Source organism: Aythya ferina (genome assembly GCF_964211825.1).
Source record: "Aythya ferina genome assembly, chromosome: 4".
In the NCBI taxonomy this organism is placed as follows: domain Eukaryota; kingdom Metazoa; phylum Chordata; class Aves; order Anseriformes; family Anatidae; genus Aythya; species Aythya ferina.
Window position 1 is genome coordinate 76,923,366 of NC_140300.1, and position 19,180 is coordinate 76,942,545.

General features: G+C 47.2%; 2 long non-coding RNA genes across 2 annotated transcripts; both read left to right on the top strand.

Annotated features, from left to right (window-relative positions):
- Positions 1 to 1,262: 1,262 nt before the first annotated feature.
- LOC311435598 lies at positions 1,263 to 18,489 on the top strand. Its single transcript, XR_014692257.1, has 3 exons — positions 1,263 to 1,479; positions 16,695 to 16,759; positions 18,231 to 18,489. It is a non-coding gene; the product is annotated as an uncharacterized lncRNA (long non-coding RNA).
- On the top strand, positions 4,984 to 7,155 carry LOC311436056. Its single transcript, XR_014692579.1, has 3 exons — positions 4,984 to 5,222; positions 6,014 to 6,222; positions 6,332 to 7,155. It is a non-coding gene; the product is annotated as an uncharacterized lncRNA (long non-coding RNA).
- Positions 18,490 to 19,180: the final 691 nt, after the last annotated feature.

The window sequence follows — 19,180 nt, forward strand, 5'->3', positions numbered from 1 at the left end:
GCGTGGCCCGATACCGTGGTCCTTTGTTAAGCAAAAGCTCCATCAGCTCTTGGGCCAAGCCCCCACCACCAGTGAGGCAGATTTCCAATGGCAAGCAGTAGGAATGCAGGTGACAAAGACCTTGGCAGAGTCAGGCACTAGCGGACAGCATTTCTGTGTTGCTTGGGTGCAGATACAGTGCCAGGAGAGGTGGCTGATGCCATACGTAGCTGCACTGGTGGATGCTGACAGCCTCCAAGTGCTCAGCCATGCCTTGTGAACAGCAGTCTGCCTCTGGGTCACGGACCAGCAATGACAGTGAAACTTAGCAGCAGAAATGTTTAGCCCTGCTTTTCATCCCAGATCTGAGAAAGGAGGTGAGGTGAGTGTAGCCACTGCTGCCCACAGCTCTGGCTGCCCCAGGGGCCAGGCAGTAGCACTCTGTTGGGTCTCACCTGGGGAGGTCTCATATGCAGTGCTGTCAGGCCAGGCAGCCCAAACCCAGACCTTCTGTCCAGCACCCGCAGAGGGGCGGACAATGGCTGGGCATAAGAAAGCAGAGCAACTCCAAGAAAGAAGGCAATAGCAGCATGAGGTCTCAGTTTTATTTACATTATCCATATCCACTTGGTCTGTGTCACATGTCCTCTAGTTTTTATAACACCTCCATGCACAGGGGCATCAGAATTTAAGCAAGTACTTTGCTTTATCCTATTAACTGGGAAAGGGCTTACCTTTTGCAGAAGAAAACACACAAGTCAACAAACCAGAAGACAGTTTAAATGGCCCTCACTCTGCAGTTGGGCTTATGATAAACTCTTGGAAAGGAGAACCCATTGTTGCTTTCATATTTAAAAAGCAATAGCAGTAGTCCATGAACCAAATCCAGATCTGCTGGCCAAGTGTTAAATTGTAAGATCCTGTAGCAGAAGACCTGTGTCCCCCAAGCCTGAAAAGTGATATTTTCCCTGGCAACATAAGGCAGAAACTGCTGTGCTGCATCACCATCCCACAGCAGGCTCACAGCAGCATTCAGCCTTGTCTGTTCCCCCAGATGCTTCCCCTGCCCTGCCCTGCCCTGCCTTCTCTCTTCCAGAAGAGCAGTGACTTGACCTGCAGGTGACATTTGGGCAAGCAAAGGTGGGGCAGTGGCCTCCATGCCAGCAACCACCCAGCTGGTGCTTGTGGTGAGCTGATGGACCAGCAAGGGGCCACAGCTGGGGGCAGGTGCTGCCCACCTGCTCATCACAGGTACCTGGCCTGCCTGGCTTCTCCAGGAGATTATTTCAGCAGTGCTCCCCACCTCAGCAGGGTTTGGGTGTTATGGTGAGGACCTTAGGGTGTGAGGGTCTCCAAGTCCTGTGGTCCTTTTGGGAATCCAGCTTTGGGGGCTGACTGGCCTGCAGGGGACCTAAGTTGGAGTCTCCAGCTCTGGTGGGGCTCCTCTGATAGAGGTGGCCCTGCTCTGGCTTTCTTCTTCTCCCAGCAAGATAACAAACTGTAAGTGGGGGGTGGACGTGGGGGGTGACACTATAAATAGAGTGTGAATTGGTCATACGTGGGCTCTTCCAGCCCATCTTCTGATGGCTTGTGCCCATTGTGTGCAGCACAACCTGCTTTTTGCTATCTGAGCAGGAGCTGAAGTGGCTGTTGGTGGAGGAGTGGGGTTGATGGACTCCTCTGCAAGCTCAGGGGTGAGGACACAAAACTCTGTGCTGCTTTGCCCCACCGTCCCCAGGTGAGCCCTGGGGCCAGGGTCTTCATTCCATGTGGTGGTCTGTAGCACTGATCGACTTGTTTATGTCGGGATGGCTGCGAGCACTGAGTTTCCCCAAGTGTCTCAGCTGACATAACAGCCCACATATAATTGTGATGCATTGCTCTCACATTTCTCTCATGTCTTCATTCTCTGCTGCTTAACCTCTTCACCCTCACCCTCATCCTTGCCTTCTTAAGGCTTGTCTCCTGCTGCTCTGCTGTTAGAAATCACTCAGCTCCCACTCTGTCAGCTGCTCATTGCTAAATCACTTCCTTTATTTTACTTCTCAGAGTCCTCCTCTTGTAAAGCAACATATCTCTCTCTCTGTGTTCTCGTGTTACCTTTTTCATCCTGCTGTTCACCTGACAATATTTCTGTCAGAAGTTTGGGGATTGTTTCACGATCCTCTCTCTTGTAGCAGGTTTTGCATGGTGCTTTTATGTTGTCTAAACATAGTCTTTGCTCTTCTTCCCCTTCATCACGTTTTGCAGTCTTGATAAATTGTTCAGAGAGCACTGCCTTTTTCAAAGCATGTTTTCACCCAAGTCCCCTCTAAAAGTCCCCTCTAATACCGGAATGTGCCCTCCGTTTCCTCTTGGGAGTGGTATGGGAATGAGAAGTGTGTTAAATGGACCCATATAACCCATGAGTAGCTCCCACTAGTAGGGCTGTACAGCAGGCAAAGGTAACACAAGTAAGTCTTGGCACTTCAGCATCTTAGCATCCTGTCTTTTGCCAGCTGCACTTTTTGCAATGAGCATAACTGGGTGGAAAAGTAGACTCCCCTTCATCTGGAAGGGAAGAGGGCACATCCTCTGTCCCTTTACAGCATGGCCCTCACTGCACAGGGAAGCTAGGATGCTGTGCTGTTCACAGGGGTCCTGAGTATGCAGAGGGGTGGCATGCCCACAGCAGTGTTCTGTAGCGGTGTATTGCATCATAAGTGGCCTTGTAACGTGTATATTGATGTTGGGTGTGGAGCCTGGTTGGCTTCAGTTACAGGGAAAATGTTGGGAGAGAGCCTGCCCCACGGAGCTGAGGTCTGAGAGTGCTTGGGTGCCCCTCAGGGGTAAAGCCCCAGCAGAGGGCTCTGCACAAACCTTGTGGGTGTGTGGGGCCACGGCTGTGCACACGGTTGTGTGTAAAAGCATGGGGTTTGCTGACCACAGATCTCACTCGCTGCCGCCCCAGGTACGTGCAGGATCAGGCAGTGCTCATGTCCCCTTCCCTCCCTGATACCGGAGGTGGTGCCCCCTGCCCTGCTCCGGGGGTGCTCCTACTGGCACACCCTGCTCCCTGCAGCCCTGCGGGTGTCCTGGGGCAGTGAGCACCGGGCTGGGGCACAGGGGTAGCGATGGGAGGCAGGCCTTGGTGAGGGAGACTTTTATCAGGTACATCTCTGTTCTCTGAGTGCCTATCGCATCACGAAAACTGCTCTTGAAGAGCCCTCCATTTACCCTCTCCCCTAATTAAATGTGGACTTCATTAATGTAAATTGAGGGTTTAATGCTCTTGTTGAAATTCTGAAGAAAGTGCTATGGCCTTGCGAAATGCTTAAGCATCATTGCAAATTAGATTAGGGACCAAGAAAGGCAGTAAAATTAGAATGATAATGGTTGATGTGGCTTCCTGACAGGCGTGACTATTCGGGGATCAATGGGATGAAGAACAGTTTCCCCCAGCCTAAAGCGAAAGGCAGGGACAGACGTCAGCCTACAGATGTGGCTTTGGAGGCTCCTTCAATTAGTTTAATTGGGTAAATGCTGGGGGTCTAGAGGCTCTTAGGCAGCCCCACAAGACAAGAATGCGTTGCGACGTCTTTTGCTTGCTGGCAGAAGGTGGGACTGGCTCCGTGTGCGTTTCAAGGGCCAACGCTCGGGGGGGGGGGGGGGGGGGGCGCGTGTGTGGCTGCAGGAGCCAGGCATGGGGCTTCCTCCCACCCCTCACCCCGGGGGGGTTCACAGCAGAGCCCTGGTCCGGGCCTGCCGGGCGCTGCTGGGTAACTCGGGCTGATCGTGGAGGAATTTGGGCTCAAACCATGTGTGCACTTTTCACTGCTGCTCCTTGCTCCTGCTGGCTCTTTGTTTATCGCGCTCCTTGGTGGGTTTGCCCTGCTGTGTCTGCAGAGAAAAAGCAGCCAGGATATGGAAATTATGCTCTGCTTGGCCCTTCTGAGAGTCTGAGCTGGAGCTTGCTTTTTAATCCCCTTGCTAGGTAGGTAATTGTACTTAATGATGTGGAAAACAAGTTCAACAGGCGGAAAGCGTGGCTTGGAGGCTCATCTGTGTTTGTGAGAGGAAGAGGCAGGAGGAGAGAACCCTCAGTGAGGATTGGGTTACTGTAAGCATCCAGGTGGAGGAACAGGAACACAGGTGTTCAGGGAAGGCTGCTGCCTCAGAACCCAATCGAGCTCCATGAAGAGGCACTGGGGGCTGCACTGAAGGGGCCCATTGGCAGTGCTGGCGGCAGAGGCCTGCCTGTGCCACCAGCACTGTGGCCCGTGTTGCCCTCAGCCAAGTGAGTCAGTGTGCCACAGGGCTGGGGGCTGGCAGAGCTCTGGCCCCTTCATGGCATTGCCTGGGAGGGCTCCCGGCGCGGCCATGCCAGCAGGCATGGGCAGCCCTGCAGAGCCTGCCAGGCCACTGCCGTGCTCTAGCTACTACGGCTGGTCTTTCAATTTCATTAGCACTAAATTCACCTTTACAGAAATTTAATTTTTAAAAACTGCTCGACTTGGCAAGGGCACCAGCTAAAAGATCAAGTTACTGTTTGTAAATGCCAGACATGAATTAATTCTGCAGTGCACTTGTCCTGACTTTATGAAAACCCATCCCAAATATTGACTCTTTTTTTTTCCCTTTTCTTTTCTTTCAAAATTTCTTTTCTTTTGTGCAGTGCCTGGTGCTTGCAGCTGGTATTTTGAGTCAGTGTGGGGCTTTTTGAGCGTGCTGGCTGTTTGGAAGCGTGGACATTGTTGGGTCTTTGCTGCCTCCTGGAGAGTTAGGTGAGGTAATTGAATAGCTAGCTCCTTCTGGGAGGTGGTACTTGGAGTACAGTTAGGGAAAGCCTGCAAAAGCGAGAGCTGGGTTAACTTATATGTTTACAGAGGGCTGGATCCTGGGCCGTGGAAGAAAACGGGGATAAGGTCTGGCTTCTGTTCAGCCCATAACTTTTTGCTGTAGAACAGGGGAGTAGGTAGTTGTGCCATCTTATCCTTAAATGGTGGGACAAAAAAAAAAAGTGATCAAAAACAAGCACATCTTTCTTAAAAGAGGAAAGGTGAAAGGAGTCCTCCCCAGTCGGGCTGGGGTGTAATGGCACGTGTGTCAGCTCATGTCCTGCAGACCACAGCCACAGAACCCGAAAGGAGCCTGGCAAGCCCTGCACAACAAAAAGGATGAACATGTAACAGCAGTCGGCAGGCAGAGCTGATGGAAAACAAGAATAAGGGGTGCTTGATCTGCCAGTGTCCTTAGTGCAGTCGGTAAGCAATGCTATACGGTCGGGTCTCGCTGCAGAGCTCTGTCTGTGGGGATGGCGAGGTGTGGCCCTGCACATCGCTCTCACTTATTCAGCTGTTAAAGCAGCTTAAACCAGTATAAGAACATTAACATTTGGGTGCCAATACCAGCTTGACCTTTATTCATGAAGTGCAAAGAGTTGGAAGTAGAACAGATTGGTTGCCAGTGATTGTCTTTTATGTGCAGTTTAGAGACTTTGATTTCTCTCCCCTTTCTTCCTTTAATCTGACATCGCTGCCTTGAATATGTTTGTGCTCTAAGTAAACAGGGCCAGCACAGGCCTCCCTTTTTGAAGAGCTGTTTGTGTGTAAGGAAGGGAGGTGGGGGCCAGGATGACTCCAAAACAGTTTGCCTTGGGAATTAAACAGCTTAAGAATAGGCAGGGGATGCCAGGCCTGAATGGAGCTGTGCACAGATCTCCCTGCTGAAGTTCCCGTGAGTCTGGGTGGGCCCTGCTATTGACTCCTAGTAGCCTATGTACGTGGAGAATGAGAATGTGAGGATTTGCATCAACTCTCCTGAACTTCTTACTCCATAGTGTGCACAAAAGACAAACCCAGATGCAAGCACAATGAAGGATAGGTGTCTGATGTAGTTTCACACTCGCTTGGTCCCAGTCACCTGGGAATTGGTGTAGTTGCTTTAACTCTCAGGTAGAAGAGACTCTTGAAGTTGGGCTTAGTTTTGTTACTTTTGATGTCATATTAAGCTTGGAAGTTAAATTTTTCTATTCTTTACCTGTTCTGCACAACAGTAGTTAAGTCATGGCCAACCCTTTCATGGAACCATGGGGAAGAACCTGAGAGGAGGAGGGTAACTGCAGAACAGATGGAAAATGTCACCCGATATCTCACCACAAACAACTGACAGCATGATTGCCTGACCTTGTCAAAGCCATGGTGCAAATGAGGCACCCCAGCCTTAATTCTCAGAGGTGGCAGCCTCCTCATAGCCTGTGCAAAGGTAGACCGCAGCACCTCTGAGTGTTGGTGTTATTTGGAAATTTGTTTCTGTCCTTGAAGCTCTTTTTCCAACTTTTATTAAAATAACACTTTGATATTTTTATTTATAGGATGCTTCTCTTTGATTGGTCCCGCAGTCCTTTGTCCAAGCATGCTTGGTTAGGACAGCAGACTTTCAACTACTACATGTAATAAATGGTGTAGCTTACAGAATTGCATCCAAACAAGCCTTCTCAGAGTACCTGGCCATGGGTTGTCATCCAGCAACTTCTGCAGTGAGCCTGGTAGCTTGTCTTTGATTGAAACATCTTCTAGCTCTGGCTTGTCTTTCCATCTTGATCTGAAATCATCAGGAGCTGGAGACTTGCTTGGCACAGTGCTTGATGGGTGCAGCAGCAGTTGCTTTTCTATGCCACTCCCCCTTGCAGTGGGGCTTGTCTTGATTGCTCCAGATATCTGCGTCTCTGTTGCTGTGTAAGTGTCCTTACACGTTCCTGATGCAAATAGCATGTTTTGCCTCATCTCCTTATCCCACCTGTAAACCTGCCCCAAGTCTTCCTGCCTGTTACAGAATTTCAACCAAGTTGCTGCACAAAGCTTTCATTTCACTAAAAGCATGTTTGTGTGCTGACAAAACGTATCTATATAGCAGAGGGAAGGCCTGAATGCTGGGTAAGACTCAAATGTTCATAAGCCATTAGCTGAATTGCTTAAAGAAATCCCCTGACAAGTGTAATTGCAGGTTTTGTGTTACAGAGCTTCATGATATTGCCCACAAGAAGAAATTCTTTTACAAAAGCCCTTTCTGTTTAATAAAGTAATTTGTTCCAGTAACAGTGATAATAAAATTGCTGAAATGAAACAGGAATGTTCAATGAGGGCCTGAATCCAATTTGCTGTGCTAGTACAATTACACTTTTATCTCTGTGTTTACTCATTTGTAGGATTGCTACCAGACTTTTTATATGCAATTAATAGGATTAATGGTTCCTGGGATGAGGAAGGCAGTGCCCAGGAGTATAGCACCTTATTTTGCATGCCATTGATGTGTTACCCTGAAGCAAGGTGTTGACTTAGGGTGCTGGCTCCCTTAGTATTTTTTGCAGTAGTTGGGAATATCATGAAATGTCTTGCTGGCCCAGGTCACAGTTGAATACTCCTTTTGTCCTACTGTCAGGTCAGAAGGGTTGCTTCCGGTATCCTGTGAAGAACGAGGTTATCTGTGTATCTTGGGATGAGTAGGAAAAAAAATCTGTTGCTGTAGTTGAAAAGGGCTCTAAAGCAATTATTTATGAATGCTGTTCTCCAGTCTTTGCATGTTCAGAAATTACTCACAGAAGACTTGGGAGCCACAGTTGATCATAATCCTAGCTTCGTGAAGGCTTGACTGTTTTAGAGGCCAGGAAGTGACAGTGGTCTAGGAGGGCCTCATCCTGCACCCAGCCCAGCTCCTGCAAAATCCATGTAGAAAGAAATGTGTAAGAACACTGGGATTTTTTGGAAACTTATGTTTGCAAATCGTAGAACACTTGACAAGAACTAGGTTCTCAAAATTTTTTAGAAGTTTGCTGGTGGAGACGTGCTTCTGGTAGACAGAGGTGTAGGCATTAGGGTATGTTAGTATAAGCATTAAACTTTATACTTAATTAGGGGCTGAGCTTGCTCTAAGGCAGATTAGCCAGACTGATGTTTAGCCCATCCGGCTAGACATCCCAAAAGAGCATCTCAGTGCAAGTATAGACATCTCTGCACCAGGTTTTGTCTATTAAGGAAATACATGGAGATAAATAATGGTCCTGATCTGTGTTGGATCATCTCTAAAGTCAGCTAAGAGATCTTGCATCTACCTGGCGTGATGCTTGCAGGCTAGTTTCACTGCTCACAAATGCAAATAACAAGTGCAGGCTTCTGTTTCTGGTTTTCTGGCACACTTTACCACTTCAAAAACAATAGGGCTTAACCATGAGCCTTTCAAACTGGCAATATTTGGGGCACTTTTACTCAGTAGTAAAAGTGACCAGTGATGCAGTAAATGAGCAGAGAAACTAGTTGATCTGCTCCTTAGGGCTTGCCACAAGGTTATGTTAGGTGGAAGACATGAATGCTGCATCGGTCATGTCAATTCCAGCACAAACATCTCGAGCCCCTCCTGTGGGAATGCAGACTTGGTCTGTGGAGGTATTAATATTTGCTTGCGTCTTCATGGCACCGGTACTGCCTTCACTGCCCACACACATAGCCATGATAAGCCCTGCTCCTAAGAGCTGGCAGAGTAAGAGAAAACATACAGCCTAGGGATTTTCAATCCTGGAGATGGAGTCAAAGTCCCTCTGGCATGCTATTGACTCAGGGATGTAAGCGTATTGCACTAAAAGCTTGACAGATCCACCTGCTAGGTATGATTAAATGCCTAGATCTGCAGAACTTTGCAGCTTCTGTTTAGGGACTGGTGCTGGGGACAGATCCATAAAGTGCTGAAGAGCAGCCTTGGAGGTGTGAGGCTGCACAGCTGTGACCTGTGCTGGCAGCTCATGGCTGATGGCAAGCAGGTGTTGGTGCTGTGCATGCCAGGTGTCTAGGGAGAGCCTGCTGCTCTAAAGGCAGTGCATGCTGCTCTGGTCTGGTGTTTCTGCCCTTCCTAAGGAAGCAGGACCTCCTTGGCTGGCAAACAGTGGCTGGTATTTTATGATTAAAAAGGAATTGTGATGGTAATGAGACAACCTGTGAAACTGTCATCTCACAGTGCAGACAAGAAACATGGAAACAGTCTGGTGAAGTGGCAGTGAACACTAGAAGAGGGAAGCAGGGAAATCATTTGTATGGCATGCATTTTACTGCAGACTTGATCAGATGAACTTTCTGAAAGTAAGTTGGTCAGACTTTGGTGGAGGTTTGAAGTGTGCTAAAACTGAGAGGAGCCTGAGGCTCAGCAGCCTGCCCAGAGGGTGACAGCATGCTGGTGGCCTGGCTGTATCACAAGGGTGTGCTGAACAGAGCCATGTGAACATTGAGTTCATGGTAAATAACAAGATGGGAAGGGATATTAACCCAGTGAGGCTGGGAAAAATGCAGTGAATCACTAGAAGACAGGATAAAAGAAGGGAGGCAATGAAACAAAACCATCCTTTACCTTTCAGCTTGTTCTTACAGCCTTCTCTGACAGTGCCTTCTTTCTTCCCAACTGCAGCTCAGTCTGGTCTACTGATAGAAACAGGCTTTTATCGTTTGGTCAACCAGTAAAAAGTAAATGTTTTACTTACATGAAAGCTTAGGGGAAAAAAAAGGCACTCCAAGGTGGTTGATGTAATGTGCAGCAACAGCCAAGAAGCTGTGTGTGCCTGTAAACACAATGCATACATGATGTTAGTTCATTACTCTAGTAGTAAGAAGAAAATTCCCTCCATTCCCTCTGCCTTTGAATGTAAGTGGAGATACCTGCATAGGCTCGTGACTTGCAGCATGTCTTTGGCCTATGATACCTCTGTCCTCAGCAGCTGCTGTTGTTGATGGGGTGGTGGGGCATGCGCGAGAGCAGCGGCATGATGTTCAGTGCACATATTGGCAGCTCAGAATATTCATGTTATCTTGCACGGGGGTGGCTGACCCCAGGGGCCACCACATCAAGCAGCTCCTGGCAGCCCTGGCTCCAGGGTTCCAGGCACAGGCACCTGTGCTCCTGCTGTGTCCATACCCCAAGGATGCTCCTTGGGTGCATGCAGCAGGCTCTTCCCATGCGGGCTGTTAGTGGCTCTTCATGCACCCCTGGGCATTGCCAGCTTCCCTAGCATTATCCCTTTCTGATCTTTACATGAGAGCTCTTTGTGTCTCCAAAAGTCTTTATCATCTTGTAAAGAGCTTTGGGAATGGATTAAGCAAGCAGAGTATAGAATAAATAATAAATGCTCGGCCAGTGCTCAGCGGCAAGCTTTGACAGTCTTTGTTGGACTGCAGTCAACCTAAAAACCCTGGAGAAATAGATTATTCACCATAAACTGCAACATCTTCTGTAGCTTGGCTCTTTGTAAGGAGTCTTACACAGCCTGTCTCGATCACTGTCAGCATCCCAATCAAAGAAGATTTCTGACTTATTGAAGCGAACTGTCAATATTTTTTCCTCAAGCAGTGTAGTACTGTCAGGCTGGAGGGTTGATATAGTGCTGCTCTGCTTGCCAATGTGTTCATATCTCGTGCAGCTTAATAACATTGAAATAAGATGAACTTAGTGTTAGGAGGACAGATGAATTTTATGTACAGCCTGATCCAGAACCCACCAGTATTGTAAAAAAGGGTCAAGATGGAGAGGCTCTGGGGACTTGAGCATCTTGTGAATTCTCTGAAGGAGGTGTGGTCTTGCATGTATAAAGCTAGCGCTGGGGACCAGAGAGGTGACAGCTCTGCGCGTTTCTGCCATTGAGGAGCTGTGTGACATAGGTTCTAACAGCACTTCGCAGTGATGGTTTTCTTCACCAGTCTATTCACACAGCTGCAAATGACTTCGAGGTAAACGAGAGATGGAAATGAGAAGTGACTGGGACCTTTGCACTTGAAAACAGGAGGGCTTTGTCATCAGGCAAGTTCTTGTTGCACGCCAAGGCTCAGCATGTGTACTTGTACCCATGGCCAGGATCCTGGTGTCGGGAGTCGCTCCTGCAGCACCCAGACAGCACCTCGTGTGAAACCCACTGTCACCTTGGAGTGTTTCAAAGAGCAGGGAACTGCTGTGCGCCCCAAGTCCATGAGGGGTGGTTGGGTAAAGGGCTGGGCTGCATTAGGGAGCTACCAACAGCTGTCAGCCTCATTCCTTATTCCTCTAAGGGGTGTCGTCTTCCTTATAAAACCCCAGTATGAGGAGCAGATGAGACAGGGCAAAGAAGGCACAGTGGGATGAGCAGTGCCCATGGGCATGTGCTCGTCTGTGTGTGGGTGGTGTGGTGCAGCCCCACCAGCAGCCCCCTGCAGCCAGATGGGTGCATTGGTGGCCCAAGACCCTTTGAGACATCCCTGAGCAGAGCTGCTGGTCCCCCCAGCCTGGCGTGGCAGGAATGGATGGGCCGTGTGCGGCGGGATCAATTGTAAAAAGTGGAATTAGTCATTCTAAATCATGCAGCTGTGGTCGAAGGGAGCTCTTCTAAAAATCATTAAACAATCATGTATTTCTATTGATTTATTCAAAATACCTTGAGGGAAAGCAGATTAAACACAAGGTAAAAGTAAACTAATGCAGATTAAATGGATGAAGGATGGGACGATAGTTCCCTAGGTAGTTTTTGTACTAATGAGAGGAAAATTATATGTACCCTATTACCAGGATAAAAGGGTCTATTAGAGGTCTTTTGCTTGACATATTTATGTATTTCAAATACTAAGTAGCACAGTGAATTAAGTTTACCCTGGGCATTCGTTATTTTTATTGCATCTCCAAGTGATAAACAGGGTTTTCTGTTGAGGGCAGCCTGCTGCTTTGCTCAGAAGGCATGGCCCTTTCTGCATAGAAAAATGCTGAGATGACTGCTGCGTTTGGCTGCCATTTATTAGCAATGCAAGCACAGCTTTATGCTCTCCTCTGAGAACTGTGGGTAGTATTCAGAAAAGGGGTGCAGGTCAATGTCAGTATTTGTAGACAGCCTTACCCCATCTTCCTTCCACTTCATCTTCTGTGCTTCTTGTCCCAGGGGACATTGGCCCAAAGCCACATGACTACCAGGGTGATGTGCTCACCAGGTCTTTTCTCCCCTCTGTCACATACCTGCAGCATTGCACTAAGCACAGTGTGGGCAAGATGATGATGTTAAAACTCATTCGGTGGGATTGTCATCTCCTGCACGCCTGTGCAAGACTGGCAGGTTCAGACCTTGGGGATGGTGTATCAAACACAATTGGAAATAGAGCCCAAAGCAATCATGTTGGATGCAAGCTTTAATTTGGCCAAGTATCCTCACTTAGGTTTATAAAAGTGTCTGAACAGAGTGGAATCAGCCATGTTGGTCACTGCCAAGGACATCACGTGCTGGCAGTCACTTTGTCATTTTGCAGAAACTCTGAGTTGGAAGCCATAAAACTGCTTCCTCCTTGAGGTGGGGACAGGGCTGCTGATGGTGACCTTGTCCTGTTAAACAGCCTTTCTTCTAATAGACTCCCATATGTACCACTCTGGCAGCTTTCAAAAGACGTCTTGCAGGAAATGAGTACTACCACAGTGTTGGGAGATGGATCTGCAAAGCCAAAATAACATTAGAAAAAATGAAACCACGTAGCCGTTATTAAAGTACATAGAAGTTCAAAGTGTTTAGTGGTGGAGCATTTGGTCCAGCATTTGCCTGTATACGTGCAGCAAGGTATACAAAATATTAAGTTTTATGAAGTTGATTAGTCATATAGGTCATCTACTCCTGTAATTACTGTGTTTTAGAGACACACATCTAAACAAACCTATAAACCATAACTTCCTTTGTAACAGCTGAATGAAGAAATCAGAAATCATTCTGGCACACGTAGTTTAATTTTGTAGGTTCAACTTAATTAAAAGATAGCTAAATAAGGTATGGCTGTTAATTGCTAAACTTAGATGTTCCAGTATGTCATTTTTGACTTCTATATGTACACCATGAATTAAGGTGTAGGTGGTTGCAGTTGCCTGCCTGGGAGCTGAGCTTGCTAGTGGGGACATGGCACAGGGAAACCTGTCAGTTAAAGCTTGGGGGGGGGGAGGGTGTTAGGGGTGCTTTCTCTGCCCTCAGACAGGTGTTTTTTTTGTGGAGTTTGGCAGGTCGTCTTGTTAGAAAACGGCTTGTGGATTTTGGGGAGAAGCCCAGGAAAGTTTAAGGGTTCAAATGGGAATTTGCAGTGTTGCTTCCAGGATGTGCTTTTGTTTTTAACAGTGGTTAGTCTTCAAAGAAATCTTTGTTTTGTTTAGAGTGAAAAATATCTGCTCTGTAGTGCAAGAGTAATATGGAAGTGTAATAAATGGGAGAATAATATGGAAGAGGAATAAAATCCCAAACAGCCTTGGCAGAAAGACAGGATCATTTGCTGTTGTGACATGCAGCATGCCTACTTCCTTTCTAAGGGGATATAATGAGTATTCTGTGCCTGGATCACGCCTAGGTAAAGGAGCCAAGTGTTGTCCAGGATCTCTGAAGTCCATGTGTTCCAGGAAGGAGCAGCCGGGGGGAGGCCTGACGATCCTGTGGTGCGTGACCCAGCAGTACTGTGGGTATAGGCAGTAGGAGGCTCCTGAGCCCCTATGGGCGAGCACGTGGCTGTGTGAAGCCCGGTTCTGCAAAGGAACGTGTAAAGGAGAAGCTCTGCTGTCCTCTGAACATGTGAGGTGGAAACCAGGCATGTGGGAGCTGCTTCCTGGAGCACCCAGTTGCCTGTGTCGGGCAGGGTGAGGCTGTATGCTCAGGGACAGAACAGCAGCCACCTCCTGTAGGCAGCCTGTGCATGGTGCAGAGCCACAGCAGTGCTGGGTCTTTGCTTGGCTCCTGGGGCACAGTCATGTCCTGCCTCTTAGGCAGGGCAGGCTCAAGGACACATGTACTCTCCCAGAACTTGGCCTTCACTGTGGTAATGCTTACTGTTCAAATCGTGTGTTCTCCATGGGGAAGTCTGTCCTCTGCCTTGGTGGCAGCACAGAGGCTTCAGTTTATTTCAGTTTATTATATTCTGTTTATTTCTGCATACAAGTTTTAGGTAGCAGCAGTACCTAGAAGCATGTATTGAAAAGCAGTTACTTGTGCATGCAATTGCTGGGTGTTTGTGGACATGTAACGGGTCTGTCTCCACTCATTCTGTGAGCCCCTGCAGCACAGCTCAGTGTGGGAGAGGAGTGGTGCTGGCCGTGGAGGTGCAGTGCCAGATACATAAGGGTCTCATGTGAGCTTTCAGATGGCTGCAGGTGGTGTCAGGCGGCAGGAATGGAAGGGTAGCAGCAAGGTGGCGTAACTGCAAGCAGGAGCCAGGCCAGCAGCCTCTGGGTCCTCCCTGTTCGGGGAAGAACCCAGTCCAGTGCCTGCGGGTAGGCCCAGGCTTTCTGCCAGGTGCGACTGTGCTTGGAAGCCCTCTGCATGTAGAGAATTAGTCCTGCTCACCACTATTCAGCTTCAGAGCTCTACTGTTCGCCTTCCCCTGGAAGTTCTCTGGGTTGCAGAATAAACTCTCTGAAAACTGTTTTCCTAACATGTTGGTCCACCATTACCTTTGAAAAAAAAAGAAAAAGTTTTCTAGGGCACTGAGCTCAGAACTGAGCTTGAAATGTCTTCAATTTTAGTTAGCGGTCCCCTTCCACCAATGCTTGTCAGCTGGATCTGGACCTCTTAAACTCTAGATACCGCTTGGTGCCTTAATTTTTTATTTCTTCTTTATTAAGAGGTATGCACAGGGAAGCTGAGACATGGTAGCACAGTCAGTTGCTCTGCTTGGGAGAAGGACTGGCTAATTACCTTTGTGAGGCAGGACAGGCGCTGGTGAGAACTGGCATTACAGTCATCCACAAAGGAGCTCCTGAACCTGGTGAGGGATGTGCTCACCAGTTTAGTTCCCCTGGGCTGTCTCGGGTCTGTCTTCTCTGTAAGTAGCATTTCAGCTTGGACTTATGTTATGATGGAAGACAAAACTGTAGAAATAGTCTGACTTGACCAGAGCAGGCAGTCCATCTAATCAAGTGTCCAGTCACCAACTTGCTTGAAAAACAAAGTAAGATTTTTCTTTTGCTTCATTGAGCATCTTAAAATCTCTCTGCTTGGCATCTCTCAGCAGAGCTGTTCAGGCTGCCTCAGGGCGGAGACGTGTCTCCAGAAAAGCAGCTCATCCCTTGCTTTTCAGGTAGAGACAGAATGGAGTCTCAAAAACTGGCTTCAAAACTGTAACTGAAATGGTAAAAGCTAAGCAAGGAATCTAGGGGTAAATGTCTGTGAGAGCTTGCCAAATAACTAAAAGAAAAACAAATGGCAGTCTGAAGGAGAGGAGGCAAAAAAGCTTTTACAGAGTTTTATATCTTGTACAGCAATCTGCCTTGGATCATTTCTGTGTGCATAGTGTACAGATGGAATTAAATGCAACTCACCACGACCTCTGACCCACAGGCAACTTTGGCTTCACCCATCCATTTGGGGGTGAAAGAGATGCTTTCACGATGCACCACGAGAAGCACCAACAAAAAGCTGAACCCAGCCAACACCCACTGATGGGAGGGTGACTCACGAATCCTCAGCTTGCTACGTGTGCCCTGCACTTCTTCAGCTTCACAGGACCTCAGAGCATTTTTATGGGGTGGTCAGAAGACACTATCTTTTGCATTGTAACAACCCCCCGTGTCATGCAGAGTTGTGTTGAAGATCTCAGCTATTGGCTCAGGAATAGGAAAATAATAGGCAGAGCTTGTCGGAGGTTGACTGTCCAAGTGCCGCTTCAGACAGTTCTTTGCCTGCTGGCAAGGCTGGCTGCAAGTCAGGATCTCAGCAACTGCTGGGTGTCTGCTGAAGAAACAAAATAAGCATTTAATATGATCACTATCAGATGTGTTGTTATGCCAAGCACTTCCCAGCGCTGGTGCTGGCTTCTCTAGCTCAGCGTGCAGTCATTGGAAGAGATGTTGCTACACAGTGAGTTGTTATGGTACCTGGAAAGAGAGACTTGATTTGTGAGGGCTTACGTTATTCAACATTAGGCAAGCAATAATTCTGCGTGGCCATAAGCTGTCAGCCCCAGTCCTTCACTGGAGAAGTGTCAGGCAAAGCTCAGATTCATGTTTTGATGACACAAAGTGTTTTGTGCCTTCTTGCCTGAGGCCTGATGTTTGTCACAGCCTAGACAGCAGTGACAAAGAACATGAGGCATGGGGTTTTCATGAAGAATAATGCTATTTGTCAGTCACTTCGATCCAGGATATTTTTAATGGGTTTAGCCCTGCCCAGTTGATGTGCTACAGCACGTTCTTGTGATGCTTTTACACTATTAAACATAGATGAATAATTGACAGTATTTTACTGTAAAACATGGTAGGTTTGTCTGACTGTTTTTCAAGTCAGGCAACTTGATGCTAACCAGAGAGACTTAAGTCAGGGTTTTCCCCATTGGCTATGAGCTAGAATTATTGCCTCTTTAAATTTTATTATGACAAAGCCATGACTTGTTTTCCTTATTTTTCCCCCCTCTTTTTATTACTATGGCAAACAACCAGGCTTGCATAAAATAACCATTGTCAATAGACGATATCATCTGGCAACAGTGAGCATACTCAATAGATTAAAACTGAAAGGCTGTCACCATCTGTGTGACTGTGGCAAAGCCTTACTTCCATGTCGTAGCTGTTCTCCCCTTGAACATACAAGGATGTTTTCAGCTGATTGCAATGAGTTTTGGAGAAGGTCGTCATTGGCTATATGATTTTCTGAACTGTGTTGCCAGTTATTATAATTATTGCTGTTTATGTAAGCTTTTTCCCTCCCATGCAATCTCTTCTGTCCTGCTCAGGTGCTGTGCTCGGTTTCAGGATCGACTTGTGAGGTTCCCATTCATTCTACACTTGGTGATGCCAGGTGCGTACCATTAAGTCTCACTTGACTTGTAAGCTACAGAACAAAACCTGGTCTGTGTGAAAAACAAAATTCATATTCAATCACAAAGACCTTCAACAATGGCAGAAGGAAATACTGAAACATTACTATGAGGCAAATAGCTGCCTGGATCAAGTGCTCTTACTTGAGAATTTGTCCTGGCGTGCAGGCCCTTCTCACAATTTATCTCATGCCTGCTGTCTGATGCAAGGCCAAGCAAGGAAGAAGTCTTTGTGTATGACTGAGACAATTCTTGATGTTCAGTTTTTATCATTTATTTTTCTGCCTTTCATGTTAGTTCAGCCTTCAAAATTTGTCATTATAGATTCAATATAAACTGCTGCAGTAGAGATCTAGGTGAGCAGCTCCAGCCAGAACCAAGTTATATTTCTGATAAGAGTAGAAAAACTATTTAAAAACAAAAAATAAACTACAAAAAAGCACTAGTGCTCACAAAAATAAATAAATAAACACAAACTCAAAAAGGGTCCTGTGCCTGGCCTGTTGCACTGATGCTGTTGCTATCCTTGTCCCCAAAGCAGCTGGCCCAGCAGAGCAGTGGCAAAGGTGAGCCCCAGGCAGCCACTGGCCAGGCTCTATCCCAGCCTCTGTGGAGCTGCAGCCCTGTCCAGCGGAGCAGCGCAGCCTTGTCAGGGCTCCCTGATGGCCAGTGGCAGAGCGAGGGGCACCACAGTGCTGGGGGGGAGCAACTGGTACCAGTTTTTCACCACATGGACACAGAAAGCTACAGTGGTGGATTTCTACAATGGAGAAGTATATTATATTGGTTTGCGGTGGGACTCCTGGAAGTACTGTGGGTTCCTGGTCCTCTGACCTGCATCTTATTTCCCGTGCAAGGGAGATAGGGCACTTGGTGCATCTGCGAGGTCGACAGTATCAGTGTATGGGCTCTATGTCCTGCTGGCCCTGGCCCACCTCTCATCAGTGGGGGCATAGAAGATTCATGTAGTGGCCCAGTGCTAGCAGACAGCCTGTTTGGTCTGTGTGTTAGCAGACAGCCTGTTTGGTCGGTTACTTGCAGACATACTGGTTGGTGTGGCAGCTGCAGCTGAAGGTTCACATGGCTTTTCCTGATGCTTTGAAGGATAATACCTGTGCAGGGATGTCTTGAGGGTATCCACTGTTCTTGGCTTCCCTTTGAGTGCAAAATAATATGGACTTGGCCTGTACTAAGGAAAACAGGCCTTTATTTTTCCTGCTACAACCTCTTCATACAGATCTGTTGGCTGATGCCTTGGGGCTGGGGGAGATGCAGCTTTGCTTGCCACATCTTTTCTATGCCCACCTGCAGGCTGTTTGCCCCAGCATGGGGACAGTGGCTAGCCATGGGATCTTCAAAGAAGCAGGGGGGCACTTCCCATGCCTTTGTTTTGTTTTGCTGACCAAATCTTTGTTAAAAGTCAAGACAAGTAATGTCTATAATCTGACACAGGCTCTTCTCTGGCATCATACTCAAAGACGGAAGCAGCTTTCATCATCTTTCTGCAAAAAGAAGAAGACTCTGAATGTTACCAAGTGATTAAAAATCAGAGAGGAGGGAATGCTGAGGACTGTAGCCAGCTCAAGAAGTCTCAGCTCTCTGTGAGCCAGGCTATATACTTTTATGTGTGTTAAGTTTAACACCTCCCAGTCTCACTTCAGCGGATTTAATTTTCTCAGAATAAATTGTTAGCATTTTTATAACTTTGACACAATTATTTTGGAGACTTCTTTGAAAGGGGGTTTTGCTTCAAAGCTCAAACAAGACCATTTGAGTGAATTTTTGGCTCTAAGCATGGATGTTGTTTTCAATGAATGTGTCTGTCGAGACCTATACAAAAAGGAAAGCTAAGCTGTCTCATTATTTTCAAATCTGCAGTGCCATCACAGTCATCCAAACTGATGGTCCTGAAAAGTAGCATCTGATCGTCACGTTTTCACATGCAGGAAAGTCAGCTGATGAAGAAAATAAGTAGACCAAGTTCAGATGGTTCTTCAGTAAAAAAAAAAAATAAATAAATAAAATACCTTGGTAGTAGCGTTTCAGCTTGCTGCCCTTACCATCCCTTGTGCATTAATTGCTCTGGATGTTAGCTTGGGCACTTCATGTCAATGATGTTCTGGAGATAGCGCATGAAAACTTTACCTTTGGGCCCATCATGCCCTACACCACTTAGGGCTTTCCAAAGCAAAACCTATGTTCTTTTGGCCAGGAAAACCATATGGGAGACAGAGCATGCAGAAAAGGTTTAGTTTTGTTTTGTTGTTTTTGTTTTAGCTTTGGAAGAGAAAGAAGTGTGTTCCTTGACTGTCTGGGGGGGGATGTGAAGAGTGGCTTTTGCATTGAATCTGTGCAGCAGTTCATCAAAATATATGGCTCTGGAATGTTATAGAAATGAATTG